The sequence below is a fragment of the Crotalus tigris genome, unplaced genomic scaffold, assembly GCF_016545835.1.
Source record: "Crotalus tigris isolate CLP2741 ecotype Arizona unplaced genomic scaffold, ASM1654583v1 scf7180000017628.32516253702:7417878, whole genome shotgun sequence".
Taxonomy (NCBI): domain Eukaryota; kingdom Metazoa; phylum Chordata; class Lepidosauria; order Squamata; family Viperidae; genus Crotalus; species Crotalus tigris.
The window spans coordinates 1217500-1239006 of NW_024096523.1; positions in this window are offsets into that span (position 1 = coordinate 1217500).

A 21507-nucleotide genomic window follows, 5' to 3' on the forward strand; every position below is an offset into this window, starting at 1 on the left:
TGGTAATCTTACTGTGACTGGTCCATATCTGACTTTTCAGTGGTGAGCACCAGAATCTCATATGTCTGTATGAACAGGAACAGGTGCTTGAAATGTAGCAGAATTCTCCATGAGTTCCAAAAAATATAGGCTAAACAGTGATTAAGAATTGGCCTGTATACTTTTCAATAATGTTAAGTGCCCAATTGCATTGAATCCTAGCTCAGAATTGAAATTCTAACTGTTAAAACAATTTAATGTAATGTTTCTATGGTTAATTTCTAATTTTAAAAAATGCACTGAGTGTTAACTATTCAATCTTGGTTACTCCTTTGTCCACTTATAGATATTATATTTCTGTACCAATTATTTTTCTCTCTCCTTCTGTTTGCTCTTTTTTCCTTTTAAAAATAATTAATAAATTAAAAATAGATACAAGGGGAAAAAAGAAAACTAGTTCATTCATCTCCTCTCCTAATTAACTCCTGCTTATTGACTGGCTGCTCTCCATCTAATTAGTAGCTGTTGCCTTCTATATATTTTTTCTTTTCTATTTCTTGTAGAAATGTAATAATAACCTCTAGGAATCAATGCAGCTAGAATTATTCTGAAATATGGTAATGAGCACTAATGCCTCATAACTGAAACATGCACAGAGCTTGTGAAATGGTTTTAAAGGCTAGCAATTATCTACAAGAAAAATTTTAATATTAGACAGATGATAGATGATAGATAGATAGATAGATAGATAGATAGATAGATAGATAGATAGATAGATAGATAGATAGACAGACAGACATAGAGACAGACCGACAGAAAGACAATTTTCATTACAGCATTTCTTGATGTTGTTTTAAAAGCACTCTAGGGTTGATGGAAATTCTATCAGTGTAGCTTCATCTGTCTAACTTCAGATAAAAAAGAAAGAATCTGCACTTGCTCTTTTCTTCAAGAAATCAATTAAATACACAGTGTTTGTGATGTCACTGGGAAAATTGCTCATTCATATATTTCAATTATTCGTACTGCCAAATAACATAAGAACCCCATTGGTTCATTTATTTTAGAACTATATATGATGCCAATGTGATAATAACAACATCTGTCCTCAAACTGGTGCACCTTCTGGAGTCCAAGAATTTAGCATGGCCATCATTTGTTCATTGATTTTATTTACTTATCAAATAATCACAGCAGCTATTAATATCAATGTCAATACAGAATAATGCAAGATAATAAAAAAGGTTGATGATAATAATAAGGAATAGTCTAGGTTCCCAAGCTAATGGAAGATACTTCCTTATTCCCCAACATAATTTGGCCTCAACTAATATAGATTATGCAAAGTAATTTGAAAACCTAGACATTTCAGTTTCCATCCCAAATTCCCAATAATTTATGGACACATTAAAAAGGTACTGCTTCAAAATAAAGTTTGTAAAGGTCAAACTGCCCATTTATTTAAAGAAGTCAATAGTTGTAATATCTCTTTTGGTCTATTTCCTTAAAAGTGAGCACAGGTATCCTGATCTTCATGGACTTGCTGGAGTGATGTTGAGGGAAAATAAAGAACTTAACTCTTTGCTATGTACTGTATTCTCAATCCCAGTTTGCCACTTTCCATGGCTGAAAAGGAATGCATTCACACAAGGGCAATGTATTGTATAGCTTGATCCCTATTTCTTGCTTCTCTGCATTTTCCTTTTCCTGAACCTGTAAGACCAGTCAAATTCTTCACTGTGATGACTAAATGAGCTTTAATACATTGTTTAATCATATTTTAGTGAACAGACAACAATAACCTGGAACCTCACCATATTTTAGTGAACAGACAACAACAACACCCAGTTGTCACCAGCTATGGCTTCCAAATTATATTATCCTAAATCAAACCAAACAAATCAAATTATGGCTTAGTGTGTTATTTGACTCCAGTCATACATTTGAACTAGTTGACTGCATGAATCACCTTTTATAAATGTAAACTCCATTACTCTAGTAATAGCTCAATTTTGAGTCATTGACATACAAGGCTGGCATACAGATGACAATTCGGTAAAAATTTCACATGCAAGGCAGCCAGCATATACTGGAATGACTATTATTTTTAGACTACATTATACATATTAACAGATGTAGATGATATCATGCTAAAATTTCAGGGGGGGGGAAGGTGTTTTGCCAAAGAATAGTTTCATCATGACAAATTATAAGCTCAGTTGCCAAAAACAACAGAAAGAAAAATGCATAAACAACTTAAGCTCATTAATAGTGTGCAGAGAAAGTACTAATTTAACAGCATGATTCTCTTGAGGACAACTTGTTGGAAGGAGTTTACTAAACAAATAATTAATGGGAAAATTCCAATTCTTTAAAAAAATAAAGTAAAAAAAAAAAAAAAACTCTGATTCTGCAGAAAGACCTGTACTACAAATAACTGGACAGCAAGCAACTGCTTAGCAGCAAGGAAGAAAGGAAGGATTTATCCAACCATGTAATTCTTATTTTTGTATTTTAACAGCTACTTAGTTTTTGCTAACAGTTCTTAGCATGGTACTGTATAAAACCGTTAACCTAATTAAATGTGAAGACATAACTCTGCAAACACTAGAATATTATAATTTGGCTATGATTTCAGATATTACCCTCACTCCAAAAAACAGCTCAAAACTCCTATTAGAAATACCTACATTTAAGCATATGTCTTGTTTTAAATACTTCCCCTCAAAGAAATATCTGCATAAAAGAGGAGAGACAATGGCTTCATGCTGGGTTAGGCTAAAGAACCATCAGTCCAACATTCAATGGCCAATCAGAGACATTCAGTGAATCCACAAGGAAAGCATGTTTTTCCTCAAATAATTAGTTTTGTCATGTTGATGGTATATAAATATCAGTTCCTGAGGATCCACTGAGGTTTGTGAGAAAGTAAATTATTTACTGAAAAGGTATATATTATAATACAAATACTGTAGTTAAGCCAGAATTCTTGAAAGAAGACAACTTATACTAGCACAACAATTCAGCTATGCTCCTCCATTTCAAGATGAGAAATGTTAAAATGATTTAAACTGTTGATTTTCCTGTCTCTTAATTCCAATTTAGTCCACATGCTATGCCAGGGCTATAAATTTTCTCTTATTTTTCTGTCAAACAATTCATTAGTCGTTGAGCAGCCATGCTGCACTCCAAAATGTAGATGGAGCCAAGAATGGGTAAAATAAATCAAAAACTAAAATTACTTTTTTTATTTTTTAAAATATATGCAATTAAATACAGTAATATGATTGCTCCCATTATAGTGAATCTCATTTCTTTTCTGTGACATTAAAAAAATAGAGTTTTGTGCTTAACTATGATGGCTAACTATGATGCTTGTTTATAGTAACAGGCCTGGCTGTTTATGGTGAATGAGTAAAAGCAGGAGAAGATAAAATAACTAAGCTTTTCTACTATTATTATTTAGTATTTTACTCTGAATTCTTCCTGCTTTTTAAGAAGGCACTAAAGCAGTTATACAAACAATAATAAAGTAATTATTAATAACAAAAGGAAGTTTGTCTTTTGAAAATGATAAAACAGCAACACAAAAATTTAGAAGAGCAATTTAAAAAGGTCTTATTTCCTAAAAAAATAAAGTGAAGTCAAATATAAATCAGAAAAGAATGTATGCCATAATTTGAAAGCACCATAGGATAAAGCTCTTTGTGAAGTATTCCAGAACAGTATGACTGTGAGTCAGTGTTCTCAAACTGCCATCCCCAGCTGTGAGGGATGCCAATGCCTCTTAGTGGCTAACAACAATCAAACAATAAGGTTGGAGCATGGAACAAGAGCCTTATGACTGAAGCGTAATATGAATTGTTAACACTGAAGCTTAACAGTTGAATATTGAAGGCTGACATTTGAATATATCTTTTTATTATGTTTATAATTCAACTAGGCTGCTTCTAACTAAAATAGGTTATATAACATAGATCATATTAGGGCAACAGCTGGTACCTTTTTAAGATAAAGAAATTAAAAAAAAGGCAAGCAATGGGAAAGATGGATGGATGGCTATGGTTTTGTGTTTCAAGTTAAAGTTAATAGTAAGTCTCATCTGAAAAAAATTGGAGAATACCATTTCCAGTGTTAACCTTAACTGAGATATATATTTTAAAAAGGTTTCTGACTACTGTAACCTAGACAAGAATACTACTGCAGGCTGTGATGTGGGGATGGTAATTACTAGATGCAGTCAATAACAGCTCTCTTCAGAATGATTGCAAATCCAGTACAACCATGACCGGCACAAAATTGCTTTGGAACAATCAATAGGAATCTCCTGATTGCATTCCCTGGTGTATGGTTCAAATAGAAAGAGGAAAAAGTGCCCATTCAAACAAAAGGTCAGTTTTACAAATAAATAAATAAATATGGCCTAAATCTAATGTGAATTAGTTTTGGTCAATGAGCAGAGTTATTGTGACTGGGTGTGAAAATGAGGAAAAGTCAAATAAATCTTTCCAGAAGAAAAGATTGTCAGTAAATGATTAAGATTGCCTATTGAACTCAGAAGGCTTTGGAGTGGTTTCATCCTGACAAAGGATTTTGCATATATTAAAAGTAGCAATTGCTAAATACTTTTGTGCATGTGACATATGTGAAAAAAAGACAAGCTCTGGTCAGGTAGTTACTGATCTTTTTCACCTCTTCTCCATGAATAATTCTGTCATTAGGCCAAAATCTAAAATTAGATTCTGCATGTTGAAATTATTTTCTTTGAATAATTCATCCTAGCTGAACCTGCACCTGATAAAGTCTTGGATCCAAATTTAGATATTTAACTAGCAGTATTTCTTCATTTCTCCCTCTAGCTTGATGCGCTAATAGAAATTTCTGTTCATTTGCCTTATTCACAATTACTTCAGTTATCCTTTTAATGAGTACAGTGTTTTTCACATTTATTATGCTGAATATCTCCCTTCCCATTCTTTGAATGATTTCTGATGCAAAGCTCACTACACCTATTTAATTTAGCAAATGAATGATAGAATAGAATCACTTGATAAGAAAAGCTTATCATACCTATATTTCAGCATAAGAATAGATTAGCTCTTGTACAATGAGATCAACCAGGGATCAGCCATCTTTTTTTACCCTTGAATTCACATAGGAAATGCTTTAGCCCAAGTCATCTTTCTTGAGCCTTTGCTGTATTTTTAGTGAATTTCATGGTGATATAACACAAATATTTCTACAAATGTGAGAAGTTTATGAGGAGATAATATGTACCAAGCATGCACGGGTTCCTTCACATATGAAAGCAGTTATAATCAAAGATAAATTGCAGCTCAAAATGCAAATGAGTTCCTTCACAGTAATAAATCTTGGGGGGGGGGAATAAGGTTACAATAGTATTACATTACAGCTTCCACTGCCAGCCTTATGTTTTTCTCCCTCTTCTACACCTTTATATTAGGTGATCAAACTGTTAATTACACATCTCTGTATTGTTAGGAATCATGCAGATAGTTAATTCCCTTGCTAATACATATTCTTGTGGTGATTTAGCAATAATAATACATGCACTTTACAAACTCTGTTGGAGTTTCTGGATAAGGAATTTGCAATTTAGCAAAATTTACTAATTTATTTATAGTTCCTTATTTCCCATCTTCCTTTCCTGTATATAGAATGTGTAGGTGTATATGTATGTGTTTGTATGTAATTAAGATAGGATGTGATAATGTTCCTTCTGCTGTTTAGACTGCTGGAAGATATTTTTCCCAGAGTTAATCCATCTTTGATTTCATTCATCTGTCACTTGTAACTTTTGTTACAAACTTCTGAGTTTAATTTTTCAACCATTATCATTTCTGTGGGAAAATTCAATAGACTATTTAGAAAGTTAAAAACTACTTTTTATTTTAGACAATTTTTCTCTCTTCTTTTTCCATATATTAAAGCAACAAATTATGACAAGGATTTATAAGCTTTTTATTCTGGATTAAAATTCTACTCTCAAAATGTGATAGAAACACTCTTACGGCTGAAATTTAATCATATCTGAACCAAATGTGTATTTACGATACCTCTTTACTAGCCCTGGGAGACAATAAATTTTTTTCAGTTGCTAACCTGCATTGAGAATATTTTTCCTTTTTTCCTCAGAGCCCTATTCTCATATTATCTTCCCTAAATCTCTGTTCACTCTTGCCAAAAATACAAAGGGAGATATTTTGTATTGCTTCCACACTATTCCTGGAAGATAATGAGTTGGCCCTACTCATAGAGTTGTTATATTCGATTCCAGTCACTTCAGCTATTTCAACTCTGTGAAATCATATATCTTATCTTATTTTGTCTTGTCATCTTAGGTTGGTGATGAGTAGTGGGACCCAGTGGGGCAGAAAGTAGACCCATGGTTTGTGGAAAAGTCAGTAAGGTGGAAGGCAGAACATGGGAATGGAGGAAACTCTGAGAGGTCCAGAGCAGGCTGTGTTTGCTGGACGGGTGCTGCAGTAAGGGCCTGTGTTAGGCCTCCCCACCTCTGAGTTACTGCATGTTCCATTTAATGATCCATGAGGTCACTTAATGACTGCAACAGGGAGAGGAGGGATTGGGATTGTTAAGTAAGACAAACCTCTGGGCACCTCACTTAATGTCTGTGATGCCTTGCAATTGTAATGGGCAGGCTCCCTTACATTACAGTCATAAATTGAGGATTACGTGTAGTTTAGTATTGTTTATATTTAATATTAGTCCAATTTATTTTCTGTGCTTCTTGACTCGCAGAGCGCTCTGCTCTTGCTGCCCCATCCCAACCCTCACAGAGCACCATTCTTTCACCAGCCCAACCCAACCCTTGTAGAGCATCGTTCTCTCACTGGCCCAACCCAACCTTCGCAGCGCACCGTTCTCTCACTGCCTTGACCCAACCCTCACAGAACGTCGTTCTCTCGTCGCCGCAACCCAACCCTTGCAGAACACCATTCTCTCACTGCCCCCACCCAACCCTCACAGAGCGCTGTTCTCTCATTGTCCTGACCCAACCCTTGCAGTGTGCCCTGCTCTCACTGCCCTGACCCAACCCTAACAGAGCACCCTGCTCTTGCTGCCCCGATCCAACCCTCACAGAGCACCGTTCTGTTGCTGTCCTGACCCAACCCTTGCAGAGTGCCCTGCTCTCACTGCCCTGACCCAACCCTAACAGAGCACCCTGCTCTTGCTGCCCCGATCCAACCCTTGCAGAATGTCCTTCTCTCACCTCCTGCCCATCGTCCCACCCACCAGAGACCCCCTGGATCTCCCCCAACCCTGCCCGGCCCCCACAGGCATCTCTTCCCCACAAGCAACATCAAGGTAGCCATGCCCACCCTGGCCACGCCCACTGCAGCCATGCCCATCCAGTGGCCACACCTACCCAATGGGCCATACCCACCCAGCACCCAGTGATAAATAAGTGGGGTTTGGGTTGCAGTTTGGGCACTTGGTCTCTAAAAGGTTCCCCATCACTGGTATAACTGAATAAATCTTTCCTAACTGGATTTAAGGATAAATGAAGCTTTAAAGTCAAAAGTATACCTTGATAAATGTCTAAAACAGACTGTTCTTTTGCAGTCATTGGATAATTTAGATTTTACAATGGGGAACTACATTTCATTAAGTTTGAATGGCCCTTTTAGACTTTTAGCATGATAGCATATCTACCTAGTGATCTACCTCTAGGCACTGACATGTGGTCAACCAAACTGCTTCAGCAAATCAATTCAAATGGCCTTCGATGGTCTGAATTATTTAGTCGAAGCAAATCTGTGTCAAAATTAGCCTATACAGTTTTTGAGGAATTGGTTTTACTCTCAAATTGCTGTTAACTTTTACAAACTTTTTTCTAATACTGAATGAGACTCTGCCTTTCTATAGCTAAAATCCATTATCCAATATCTTGCATTTTGGAAAGATAATGAAAAGGCCTCAATCTTCTTCTGTGCAACATTCCTATGGATTTTTGAATAATTAAAAAAGATAGATAAAAGAAATAGAAGTTGGCTGCATTAACAGAAATAACAACAATCAAGATCATAGGGGACCTGGAAGGAAAAACATATGAGGAATGGTTGATGGTGCTATGTATGTATAGCTGGGACAAAAAAGGTTATGGGGTCTGAAATTTAGAATCCTCTTCTTTTTAAAAAAGAAAAAAAAAAGAGAGAGAGAGAGAGAGAGAGAGAGAGAGAGAGAGAGAGAGAGAGAGAGAGAGAGAGAGAGAGAGAGAGAGAGAGAGAGAGAAAAGCAGGGCGCAAAAGAAAGAGAGAAAAATCCAACCAAGAATTCTAGAAAACTAGTCTTTTGTAACATTTTCTTTGGCCTGAAAAAAACCCTACCGAGGAATATGTCATCTATTTGTGTTTTGCTGCTGCTTATCATTTATTGATTTTGTTTATAGAAAAGGTAGACCTGCTCCTTTTTGTACTCATACACTATTTAAGCTGGCTAATAACAAGTAAAACTAATAAAAAAAACCCAATGCAATCAAACCCTAGGTACTACTAGTTCAATTTTGATTCCGTATCTTTTCATTTCCTGATAAATGTTGCCTACTCCTCAAACTGCTTTATGTTTACTTGAAGGGAGAATTCATTTACAAAATGTTTTTTTAGAGTGAACATAAAAACAGAAGGAACACTGATTATAGATAAAGATGTGGCCTATTATCATTTATTTTTAATGTAATGGAGGATAAAATTCTACCAGTGAACAAATTGATTTTCAAAGATCCCAAATGTATGGAACTTTTCAAATATTTCATGCATACTTGTGGTATATTAGATCTGTAATCTGTCATGAGGTGCTAGATTGAATAAAACCAGAGCTGAATATGTTAAATAGTATTCAGCAGGCTGTTGGAGGATCTGTCTTTTATATGAATCTCTGAGCAAAATCCATCTGACATTCCTTTTTTGTCAGCTATCAACTGCCCACAGATTCCCTGCCAAGTTAAGACCAGTGCTGTTTTTCTGCCAGTTGTTGCAGTTTGTCAGCAGTTTGACCAAAAATCCCTTCAGTGTTAATAGCTGTTAGATTGTTTATTTTAAAGGAGATGCTTTGCTGACCTCATTCCATTTTCTGTAATAGAGATTCTATTACAGCAACAGCTAGAAGAATTCTATCCTATTTTTAAGATAGCAGATTTGACTGGGACTCAATTTTACAAGGGGACAGGAAGCAAACACAGGATAGATAGCCTTACTTAGCAAGATATAAGAATGCTTGTGAGATGCAAGTGATTAGTTGGACTCTATGTATGAGGGCTGGGAAAGCTTTAAATCTTCTATGTTTATCAATCCATGCAGATTCCACTAGATCAACCTGCAGGTTAGACCAGGTCAAGAAACAGTAACTGAATGGTCTATTGAAATAACAGAATATCAGAGTTGGAAGGAACCTTGGAGGTCTTCTAGTCCAACCAACTGCTCAAATGGTTATCCAATCTCTTCTTAAAAACCTCCATTGGAAGCAAGTCATTTCACTGATTAATTGTTCTAACTGTCAAGAAATTTCTCCTTAGTTCTAGGTTGGTTGTCTCCTTGATTAGATTCCATCTATTGCTTCTTGTCTTGCCTTCTGGTATTTTGGAAAATAGGTTGCCCCCCTGTTTTTTGTGGTAGTTTCTTAGATCTTGGAACATTACTAGCATATCACCCCAATCATTTTTTGTATACTTTAGCCTATGTCCCCTAATAATCTCTGCTGCTGTTTTCTGCACTCTTTCTCGAGTCTTGATATTTTTCTTATATTGTGGTGACCAAAACTGGATGCAATATTCCAAGTGTGGTCTTACAAGGGATCATAAAGTGGTATTAACACTTCACGTGACCTTGATTGTATATCTCTCTAATGCAGCCTGGGACTGTGTTGGATTTTTTGGCAGCTACAGCGCACTGCTGACTTGGGATCTAGGATTCCAAGATCCCTCTTGCAGTTACTATTATTGAGCCTATTCTATAGTTTTGCATTTGGTTTTTCTTGCCTAAATGTAGAACTTTACTTTACTTTTCTCATGATTGAATTTCATTTTGTTAGATAGAGCCCAATGTTCAAGTCTATACCTTAAGCCTATTTTCTGGAGTGTTGGCTATTCCTTCCAGCTTGGTATTATCTGCAAATTTGATGAGTTCCCCATCTATCCCCTCATCCAAATCATTGATGAAGATGTTGAAGAGCACTGGACCTAAAACAGAGTGCTGGGGTACCCCATTGCATACTTCCCTCCATGTAGATGCAGTTCTATTAAGGACAATATATTGAGTGTGGTTGGTTAGCCAGTTATAAATCCATTTGGTAATGTCTAACCAACATTTTTCTACAGTATCTTGTTAAGTAGTAGATTCTGATCTACTTTATCTAATGCCTTTCTGAAGTCCAAGTAAATTATAAACACAGCATTTCTCTGGTCCACTAGTTTTGTCACTTTGTCAAATAATGTAATAAAATTTGTATGGCAAGATCTGTTTTTAACAAGCCCACATTGGTTTCTGGAATTCAATTATTGTAAGGCATAGATTTATAGAGTTGGAAAAGACATTGAAAGTCTTCTAATTCAACCTCCTACACTGTGCAAATTTTTCAGACAATCCTAGTTAAATAGATATCCAATCTTTTTTTGGAACCTCCAGTACTTCGGGCACCCATGAGTTCAGAAGCCAGGCTTTTTGACTGCTTAATGGGGTCAGGAGTCCCTTCTTATATCACATTTAGATGTTCATTGTAAAGTTTCCACACATTGGTTCCTATTTTATCCTAAAGAGAGGATAGATTTTCCCTGTGGCATCCATTGTATCCTCTTAGCCTTCTCTTCTTTAGGCTAAACATACAAAGTCCCTTTAACCACTCTTTGGAGGACTTAGCCCAGTGATGGCAAACCTTTTAGAGACCGAGTGCCCAAACTGCAACCCAAAACCCACTTATGCATCATCAAGTGCCAGGTGGGTGTGGCCCATTGGCTGGGTGTGGCCCATTGGGTGGGCATGGCTTCAGTGGTAATGGCAGACTGGGTGGGACTAAAAAGTTCAATCAATCAATTCCAACTTTGCAAGATCTTTTTTTTTTCCTGCGAGAAGTTAAAATTGATTGATTGAACCTCTTTTTTTTTTTTTTGCATACGGCGGCAGAGGCCTAAAACGAAAAGGTTTTATAAAACCCAGCTGAAGGCCTAGGACTGGGTGACGGCGCACGTGCCCACAGATAGAGCTCTGAGTGCCACCTCTGGCACCCGTGCCATAGGTTTGCCACCATTGACTTAGCCTCTAAGTCTCTTACCATCTTTGTCATTCTTCTCTGTACTCTTTCTAGATATTTATTTTGTGGTGATCAGAATTGGATATAATATTTCAGGTGTGATCTAATCAGTACAACTTAGAATGATATTATCACTTCCCATGGACTGTGAATCCATTTGGTAGTAGGATCATCGATTTCACTTTATCAAGAAGGAGACTATTGTCTATGTGATCAAATACCTCAGTAAAATCTAAATACACTGCATCCTCAGTATTTCCTTGTTATATTAATCTAGCCACACTGTCAAAGAAAACAGTAAGATTTGTCTGGCATAACCTGTTTTTAACAAATCTATATTGGCTTCTGGTAATCATTCTGTTCATTTGCAGACCTACTGTGATTATTTTTTCCCCAAGATTTTCCCTGGGACTGATGTCAAGTTAAATCATTTGTAGTTTCCTGAATCCATCCCCCCCCCCTTTTTTTAAAAAAAATATTAGAACAATTTCTGAAATGTTTCATTCAGGGATATTCACCAGTTCCTTTAATAGCCTAAGATCTAATCTATCTGGTACAGGAGAGTTGGACTCATTCAGAGCAATTAGATGTTCTCTCAATATTTCTATTTTTGTCCTCACTGGATCACTTCTGACAAGTAGGATTGCTTTTTCCTTTTGTGAAAAGAAAGGTTCAAGACAGAAATTAAGCAATACAGCTTTCACCTTGTTCTTCCTCATTATCTTGCCATCTTCTCTAACCAGTAGGCCAAGTGTTTGCTTGAATTTTTTCTTGTTTTGAACATAACCAAAGAAGCCTTTTTTGTTGTTTTTGGTATTCATAGCAAGCCTTAGCTTATGGTCAACTAAACACATGTTTGCAGATTTGGCTATTTCCCTAATATTCTTTTGTTATATGCCTTCATTACCTGCCTTATAACATTTATTGCCAAGGGACGTATGTTTTGGGGTGATTCTAGGAATCTATTCCCCTCCAGATTTTGTTTAAAGCCCCATGTTTTTATTTTCTTGTGGTAGTGTGGAACATATCTGGTATCCTATCTTTTTTTTCCAGGGAGTACATTATTATGCTTTTGCCAGTCAGCAGAGGCCCTGTTGTTTTCATTTCTTACCTTTATATGAAGTGTAGAATGTGTTTAATAAAATGACTGATAAAACCGTTATATGACGCTTTGGCCAAGAACATCTTTAAAAAACAGACATGCACAGGAATTAAACATGCATCTACTATTTAAAAAGTAGACCAGTGAGAGTTGGAAAGCTACTTTGCATGCTTTTGCAACTCAAGGGCAATTTGGATGCATGTTAAATATAATTAAATGTTAGTAACATTCTGAGTGGTTGCCCTAAGGATATTGTAATACCATATTCATAATTCACTGCAAGTGAAGTTTAATCACTGCCATTCCACAGGCAGGACACAAAAGAAAAAAGCAAGATAATCTTTAGTACTTTAGAAAACAAGAATATCTTTAGCATTATAGGTATTCAAGACATTGTATTTCACCAAGACCTACCTTCCTTCCTTCCTTCCTTCCTTCCTTCCTTCCTTCCTTCCTTCCTTCCTTCCTTCCTTCCTTCCTTCCTTCCTTCCTTCCTTCCTTCCTTCCTTCCTTCCTTCCCTGCTTGATACAAGTATAGCCATCAAAAATGTAATTGTTGGATTTTTTAAAAAGTTCAAAATGTCCTTTGTGGCTACATTTCAAATATACAGGAAAACATCAAGCTATTCTTCAGCAGCTATTGTTTAACTACAATACTTAAAGGCTAAAGACAGACTCCATAAAGGAGTAGGAAATTCAGTATAATCATACTCAGGAAAAGCTTCTAACTTTTTTTAAAGGAACTGTTCTTTCTTATTGTTGGATTTAATTGGATTTCAGTAAAGAATATAGTTTTTTTTCATATTTTAATGCAAGGTTAGGTTTTGGTTGCCTAAATACCAGCATGTTGAGGATGTCATTGTAGAAGTGGTTATGACAAAAGTATAAAATGAAAACAGAAGTGTAAGAAGCCAAGTAACATCAAAGTACTGGTATTTGCAGTTATAAGAATTGTGTCTTTAATTCAGACAATTATCCTTGGTCAGTGCTGAAGAGCTAAGAATTCTTTGTCCTTTACTAAGGAAATAGCAAATCAGCATACCGTAACTTTTCATATTTATTGATTGATTTCTGTTATTTGTATATCATCCACCTGAAATGCCCCCTGGCAGTGTAATAGTGTTCTTGGTCCCATTGTCTGCATAGTAGATGTTTGCTGTTTTGAAATATGTTGCTTGCTTTAAGTTTTTTTCTAAAAATGTGACATTTACCTGTGCTAATTATTTCTATTCCTATTATATAGAAAACCTACATACCCCTGCTCTCCAAACCTGGACATTTGATATAGTAAAACTTGAAACTTAGGGCAGCAGATTTGCATATGTATATTTTGAGTGTGTGCACTGCAGGTTTCAATAGAAATCTGGCACAGTAATTTTCTTTCTTTTCTTTCTCCTTTATTCAGAGATGTTTTTTAAGCATCAAATAGAAAGGTATTATTTTTACTAGCTTGCATTTCACAGTAGGTTTTTCATTTTCAATAGCATACAATGATACTTTCAGTTCTACTAAAGAGAGATGAAGCAATGCTTTTTCACATACACTGTCTTAAAAAAAGATTATCCTAAATCTTAGGTTAACTTACTGGAATTAAATTTTCAGTTTTTGGATGGATTGATGGAGAGAGATGTGCACAATACCTGCATACATACCTAATTTTTATTCTTTTTTTAAAAAAATTATTTTATAAGAGTATAGAATTATGGACAAAAACTGTGTAACAATCAATCTTTAGAAATTTATTCTAACCTGCAGCAATGAAAAGCAACTGGAATGTTGACAGTTTCCTATCTAAAAGAAACCAAGGACAAAGGAAATGTGATAAAGTGATGTACAGCAAGGAGAAAGCCTTAGGGGACATTAAACCAATCCAGAACAATATGGAAGTAATCAAGAGGCAGTCAACAAACCAAATAAGACATTATAAAATATAAGTACCAGCCATAACCAACCATGATTAGATTGTACTATATGCCATCTGTCTACATAATAGAACAAAGGAAGCAAATAATTAATGCTGTCTACAGTTGAGGGCCTCGATATTTATTTAGTGGTTTTCTTTTTACGTGTGTGTGTGTGTGTGTGTGTGTGTGTGTGTGTGTGTGTGTGTGTATGTGTATGTGTGTGTGTGTGTGTGTGAACCTACATACATACATATACACACATATATACATTTTTTAAAAAGATAGTTATGCCAGAAGACTCCTTATAGTATTCTTTTGAACTCCAATGTGGTGTTTGCTTCCTGGTCCGATTTCTACACTATCTAATTTTATTATTTTTAAAAGATTCATTTGATTAAAAGCAATGCAAAATTGCTGGGTTCCCATCAATGCTTCTGACTCTCACATGGTGGGTGTTAGCTTTGCTTGTCCTATGCTAAATGGCTGCATATTCTCAAGGTTCTAAATATAACTCCAGCCCAGAAAGGTTTGGGTCCAAATGTTATACATCTATACTGACAGCTCACAAACTGATTTTTTGCATATATATAGAGAGAGTGGGATAAATATAGATATAGTTATCTCCAGGGAACTGCAGCTAGGTGAGCATATTTTCTCACCAGCTCCTAGTAATAACTGAGTGCCTTTTTAACTCAGTTCCTTCAAATAATTCTATTGTTTCTTAAAAAAAAAAAAAAATTCAGAGCAATATTTTTGGCTTCATGAAAATGTTTGTTCTCTACTTTCTTGCCTGAAAAGCTTTCATGTTCAATGCTTGCAAGCATTACAGTATTTTAGCTGGCCACATAAAGGTATTATCACAGAGGATTTTTTCCCACAAGGAATCCTACCATAGTTACCATTGTATCTATATATATTTGGCAGTGTCCCTTAGAGTGTCTTTGGGTAGCCTAAAACATCTACATGAACATGATTGTGTAATGTAATCGCATTTAGAAACTCCAAGTTGTAGCACAACCAGGTGGGACACTTTCACATAGAGATAGTACTAAAAGGAATGAGTAATTCATATTAACATTATCTTTCTATGTTGGTATATTTTGTTGGTAAGGGTTTTATAAAAGAACTTGTTCATAGATTATGACCCTAGTTTGAAAAATTGAAAGCAAGAGATCAGCAACTAGATATCCTAGCCAATTAGAGAAACATTTTTCTTTTTGACTTTAAAAGATTTGTCAGTGGAGTAACTAATTTTGTTTGAACAATAGCTTTGCCAAGAATCTAGAGCAGTAAAATAATTACTTATCATTAGGAATAGTAATTTGCAATTCTGCAGTTGAGTATATTGACTATTGCCATTTGATGGTTGCTTTATTGACAGAAATAAAGTTAAGAAAAATAGTGTTATGATTAAGTATCAGAAGCCAATGTAACCTTATCTTAACTCTGGAATGGCTTCTACATAATGGGCTTAACTTTAAGCATTTCACCCCTATAGTTCTTACAATAATGTGAAGCCACAGCCATATCTCAGTTTGTTTTGGGAGCACATGATTGTGATACATACATACAAAGAAAAAAATGAATAATTTCTATTTGGACTTCACTGAGCAGTGGTTTTAATTAGCATTTAGATGATTCCTAAGCTATGATTCCATCCAAGACCTTCAAACAACTGGTTCATCTAACAACTGGTTACCATAAAGGAAGATAAAGAGAAAGAAAACCTATTGATTATTATTTCAGGAGAGCAGAACTTTCCAGAATATGAAGCAATACATCAGATACAAAATCAATAATGTTATGTAAAAGAGAAAAATAATGAAAATTACTGCCTGTTTCTGGTTTATTGCGATATGTCAAAAGTTTCATCTTATAGTCAAGTTACTTTGCAGGAGCTGTTAGCTTATTTACACATTAATATGATGACTAATTTCTTTTGGCTTATTCTTCTTTCTATTAGCTCTTCCATGTCATTTAAAGATATTGCTGCATAGATTTAGAAAGAAGTGGTTCTCTTGATAACTAAAAAGCTCATTTTTCAGTTAAGCTTTAAAAATACATTCCACTTAATACTTGAAATAATATAAGTTCTGTTTTAAGACAAAATGTATATTTTTATAGTTAGTTAATGTTTATGTGTTTATTTAATTAAAATGTTTCTCAGATGACTTGTAAATATAATGAAAATAACAATATTTTTTACATAATTATTCTAGCAAATAATGAAATGCCTCCCTTACCATAACCCATTATACTGAATTATAATCACCCTCAATCCTAAACTTTTGGATGAAACTCCGTGGTAGCTGAAAAGGTTGAAAGTTATGAACAATTATGTTTCTGTTGCAGTAGAAGCGCAAAAGGTTGAAAATAATGAAATAGGGAGGACTTCTGAGAGCTAGCATTTGAACTCCTGGAGATTGCTTGATATGGGAGTTTTCAAACCATATACTACTGTCACTTTCTAAAAATATAAATGCATTTGTGTAAGCTCCCCAGAAGAATAAAACCATATTATTGGTGCTGTAGTAGGTCAAGAGATAAACATATTTTTATTATGGTTTAATTCATAAGTTTATTTTTTTTCCACCTTTGCAGGCTTGTTTGGACAAAGTAGGGAAGGAATCCAGAGTCACACTTAGTTTATTCCAGGGGTCTCCAAATCTATCAGTTTAAGACTTGTGGACTTGAATTCCCAGAATTCCTCAGGCACCATGTTGAGGTCCACAGGTCTATTCAAGCCTGATCAAGCCTTTTACAAAAAGATGGTTTGGATTATGTAACAAATGCATTTTTATTTTTATTTTTTGGTATGGCATGACACTGGCCTTAAAATATTTAGTAATTTGTCCCATGCAAGGCGGCTAGAATAAACAGAATACATCTTTCATGAAAAATCTTTCCTATGTAGCAGATGTATGTAGTGAGATAATAGTATAAATATGTGTAAACTGTATAGAAGTGAAACTAATAAGAGCCTTTATCACAAATTCATTAGGATTGTGGGTTCAGCTGCAAGATCATTTTCTGATTTCTACCAATTTTTCAGTCACCCCAAAAGGGCTCATTTATTCTCCATAATTCTTAAAATTATGAGACTGGGGTTCAAGAAAAACGAGGGTTAGGAATAGTACTTAGATGAGCAAAAAAGAAGTGGGCTAAGTATAAGAAGGAACTCCACCGGTCCCAACTCATAACAAATGTGTATCCTTCTATCCCAATGTGCACAATAGGAACTATAGTCTCTCACTTCTGGAGGACCTTGTTTTCTGGAAATTAAATAAAGAAACAAGACTACTTCCTTCTTACTTAAACGTGATTGTCTAGCAGGCTGAAATTCCATTAAAACATTTCAGACATAAGTCAACATCTTGCCATTCTCACATCAGAAAAAAGCAAGCCAATCATCCTCAAATCACACATATCTCATGAGAACCTGACTGCATAAATGTAATTTTAGAAGTAAGCACAGTGCTGAAATGTGTTTTAAGACAGACGGTCAATGCAGACATCCACTTCAAATGAAAAAATAAAGGCAACAACTTGAGGAATTATGGCATACCACGAAATAGAACAAAGAAAGCAATGAACTAATGAAACACATGAAACACATGAAACAATGAAAGAGACAATCCAAGTTTATTTTTAATCTTTCTGGAATTTTTAAAATCCTTTGGAAAGCATGCTTTCCAGATGGGTTATGGTCTGAGGCTTCCTCCCCCTCCTTCTGCCTTAGGCACACATTTTCCTTTTAGGAGGCCAAGTTTCCATAGCACTAGGGGGTGGTCATGCTGGTATGACAATATTCAACATATTGAAAAAATGAAAACAATCTATTTGGTTACATCAAAATGCCATTGAACATGCAAGTCAAAGGAATAACATCATTAATAAATACATGGTGGTTCTTACAAATAACCAATTTAAACACATAATCATGATTAAGCTCCTGTAGGAAAGTTTTTTCTTTCTTGAAGTAAACCAAAACTGAACATGAGACTACAAATGCCCTCAGTCATTCTAACAAACCAAACAACATGTATGTAATTTATAGGTGATGTTTATTTCTTGGTTCCTTTTCATTAATATTCATAATATAGTCAACCTTTTCTCTATTTGACAGGGAACATAGTGGATATCATGGGGAAAAAATTCTTTGCAATTTTTCTCTACCTCTCTTTCTATTTTTAAATTTCAACTTATATATCTACATTCCTGTTTATATTAGGGTTTCTTCTGTGACCAGACTTTCTTTCTTTCTTTCTTTCTTTCTTTCTTTCTTTCTTTCTTTCTTTCTTTCTTTCTTTCTTTCTTTCTTTCTTTTTCCTTTCCTTTCCTTTTCTTTTCTTGTCTCACATTAGGAACTGCCAACAATTAGTTTTCTAAATGTGACAGAGCTCTAAACCCCTTTACATACCATATTTTTTATTCATTGGGTTGTAAAGAATAAATGGGAAAGAGAGAGAGGAGAGGAGAAGGGAGGAGAGGGGAAGGGAGGAGAGGAGAGGGGAAGTGAGGGGAAGGGAGGGGAAGGGAAGGGAGAAGAGAGGAGTATGCAGAATATAGCTTCTGTATTTTTACTAACCCCTTAATAGCTTTTCCATGTTAGACCACATGATCAGAATTGATAGGAACTAAAAACTGGATCTCTACTCCCTTTCCTCATGCTATTCAGCATAATTACTGACTTTCTGATTGAATTATAAGGCCAGGGCTTTTAGTTTTATCCAAAAATGACATCTCTTATCTTTTCTATCCTAAGTATAGTTGTTCATAATATAATGTTCTAGTTAAATCCAGTGTTGTTATTTTAAGGGATGAAATCATAGAAAGAACCTTAATCCTTTTATCTAAGACTTTGATCACTTTCTTTTGCTTAGCAAAATAAGTACCTAAATATTGAAGTTTAAAAATTTGGCCTATGATGATGCTAAATCATCTGCCTGTAACAAAGAGGAGCTGCTGATGGCCTCAGATTTTGGTGTGGTTTTTTTTTTTCTTTTTTGTAATTTGGTAAAATACGAGCATGGGCATTCATCAATCTCTTCATCCTCCTTGAAAGCTTCATGGCAGAGTTGGGGGTTGTGAGCTGGATGTTATTAAGAGATTGCTGGGGATGCTTCAGTCAATGAAAAATTGAGGGATTTAAATTCAGAAGGTTTCTGGTATTGTGATGGAGTTTTTGAGAGTCAATGGAATATTTAGCTGATATGAATGTAGTAAGATTGTTTTGGGAAGGATGATGGTTGAGAAGAAAGGGAAGAAAAAGGAGGAACAGTTTTGCTGTGTCGTATGGGTATGGAGTTTTTTTTTAATAATTTTTTATTTTTCCAAACTCTCCCCCATACATATACCGTAATACTTATCAGATATTAACATACATTCCCTCCACACTCACATACAGATACTTTTAACAAAATGAAATAAATACATACACATAACTTTGGTGTTGCTCGCCCATTTCCCCTTTCACCGTATCCACACTCCTTCTTCTTTACCTTCTTTCTCCCTTTCTTCTCTTCCCTACTTCCCTCTTCTTCTTCTCTTCTCCTTCACCACTCTCCTCCCCTTTCCTCTTCCTCCAACCTTCCTACTTCCTTCTCCCCTCCTTTACTCTTTTCTCTCTCCTCTTCTTTCTTCATCTTATGAGTATGGAGTTTAATCACAGGCCTGTGGAACATGGATCCCTCATGGGGTGGGTCAATTCAAGAAGCAAGAAAGCATGAATTAAGCAATAGCCAGTGACTATATGCTGGCTAGCTAGGTTACAGTTGTGTCTCCTGTAGATTTTAAAAACTAGTCAGCAGTTACTATTATCAAGAGACAAAGGGAATAATAGGAGTAGTTCATTAGATGTGACCTCCTGAATTCCAGGTGATCCTTGGGACTGAAGGAAGATGGTTGTGTGGTGCAATTTGGACTTGGAGTCTTCCTGTTTTTTTCTAGCAACACTGGAAGAGAAAGAGAGAAGTGAAGAAATTATAGGATTGTGAGTGAAACTGTATATTTCTTATAGCCAGATCAATGTTGACATGAAAACTGAGGGTAGAAGCTTGCCAATGCCTACTTCTCTGGAGTGACTCTGGAACTTTTATGGTTGGATGCCAACATAACTTACTTTCTCTGTTCCCAAAGATAGGGGAAGAGAGAGAAATTAGCCAAGTGGCTATTCTCTTGCAGTTCTTTATGTACAATGTTTGGTTCTTTATGTACAATGATAATTGCACATCACAACTATGAGCCACACAAAACAAGCTTTCAAAATCTTCAATATTTCCTGGACCGCAAGAATCATATGAAAATAGACTTCCGGTTTGCCATCGTGGCCGCTTTGAACACTCCGTCTTCATCACCTTCTAGGCTACTGCACTGTGTTTTATAGGCAATTGCCTGTGAGGACCTCCCAGAAACTGCAACTGATCCAGAAAGTAGTAGCCTACTACTGACTGTCACACATAGCATGAGCACATAACATCTCTACTTCAGGTCCTTCAGAGCTTCCCCTTTTGCTTCAAAGTACAATTCATAGTGCTGTTTTTATTCAGGACTGTGTCCTGTAATAAGTCCTGACTAGGTCCTGACTATTTCACACATTTGACCTTCTAGTAGTCCACAACTTCCACAAATCATTGGCACTATATTGCAGGCAATATTTTCAGAAGCAATATCTGCAGTTTGGAATAGTCTTCTTTTAATAATTTAATTTTCCCCCATGCTGTTGGCTTTCTATAAGTTGTTAAAAAAGGAGTGCCTTTGATATCTAGCTGCTTTATCTTTAACCACCTGTGTATGTTACATTTCTTTTCTTCTGTTGTTGTTTAATTGTTGAATAGTAGATACTTTGTAATTTACATTAATAGACAATTGCAATGGAGATAAATCCAATCCAATAAAATAATTAGATAACTTCTTTCAAAAAGGACCAAAATATTTGTTTTCCTGTATAATTAATTAACATTTTTAGGAATTTTTCCATGATATACTGGACTGTCTATCCACCTGTGCTTTGGGACTTTATTAGAGCTTCTTCTGTCAGGGCTGCTAGTAGGTCAGTCAACATTTCCATTATCCACTTTTTATTTGAAGTTTTATTATTTACCTCTTTAAACGTGCTTTGAGCTGAAACTTTATACAAGTTCTTGGCTCAAGAAGTATATGTGTATTAAATACTTACAGTGTTTGGTCCTGTTAACTTTTCATTATTACTGAAAGAGAACATTTTATTAATAATGAGTT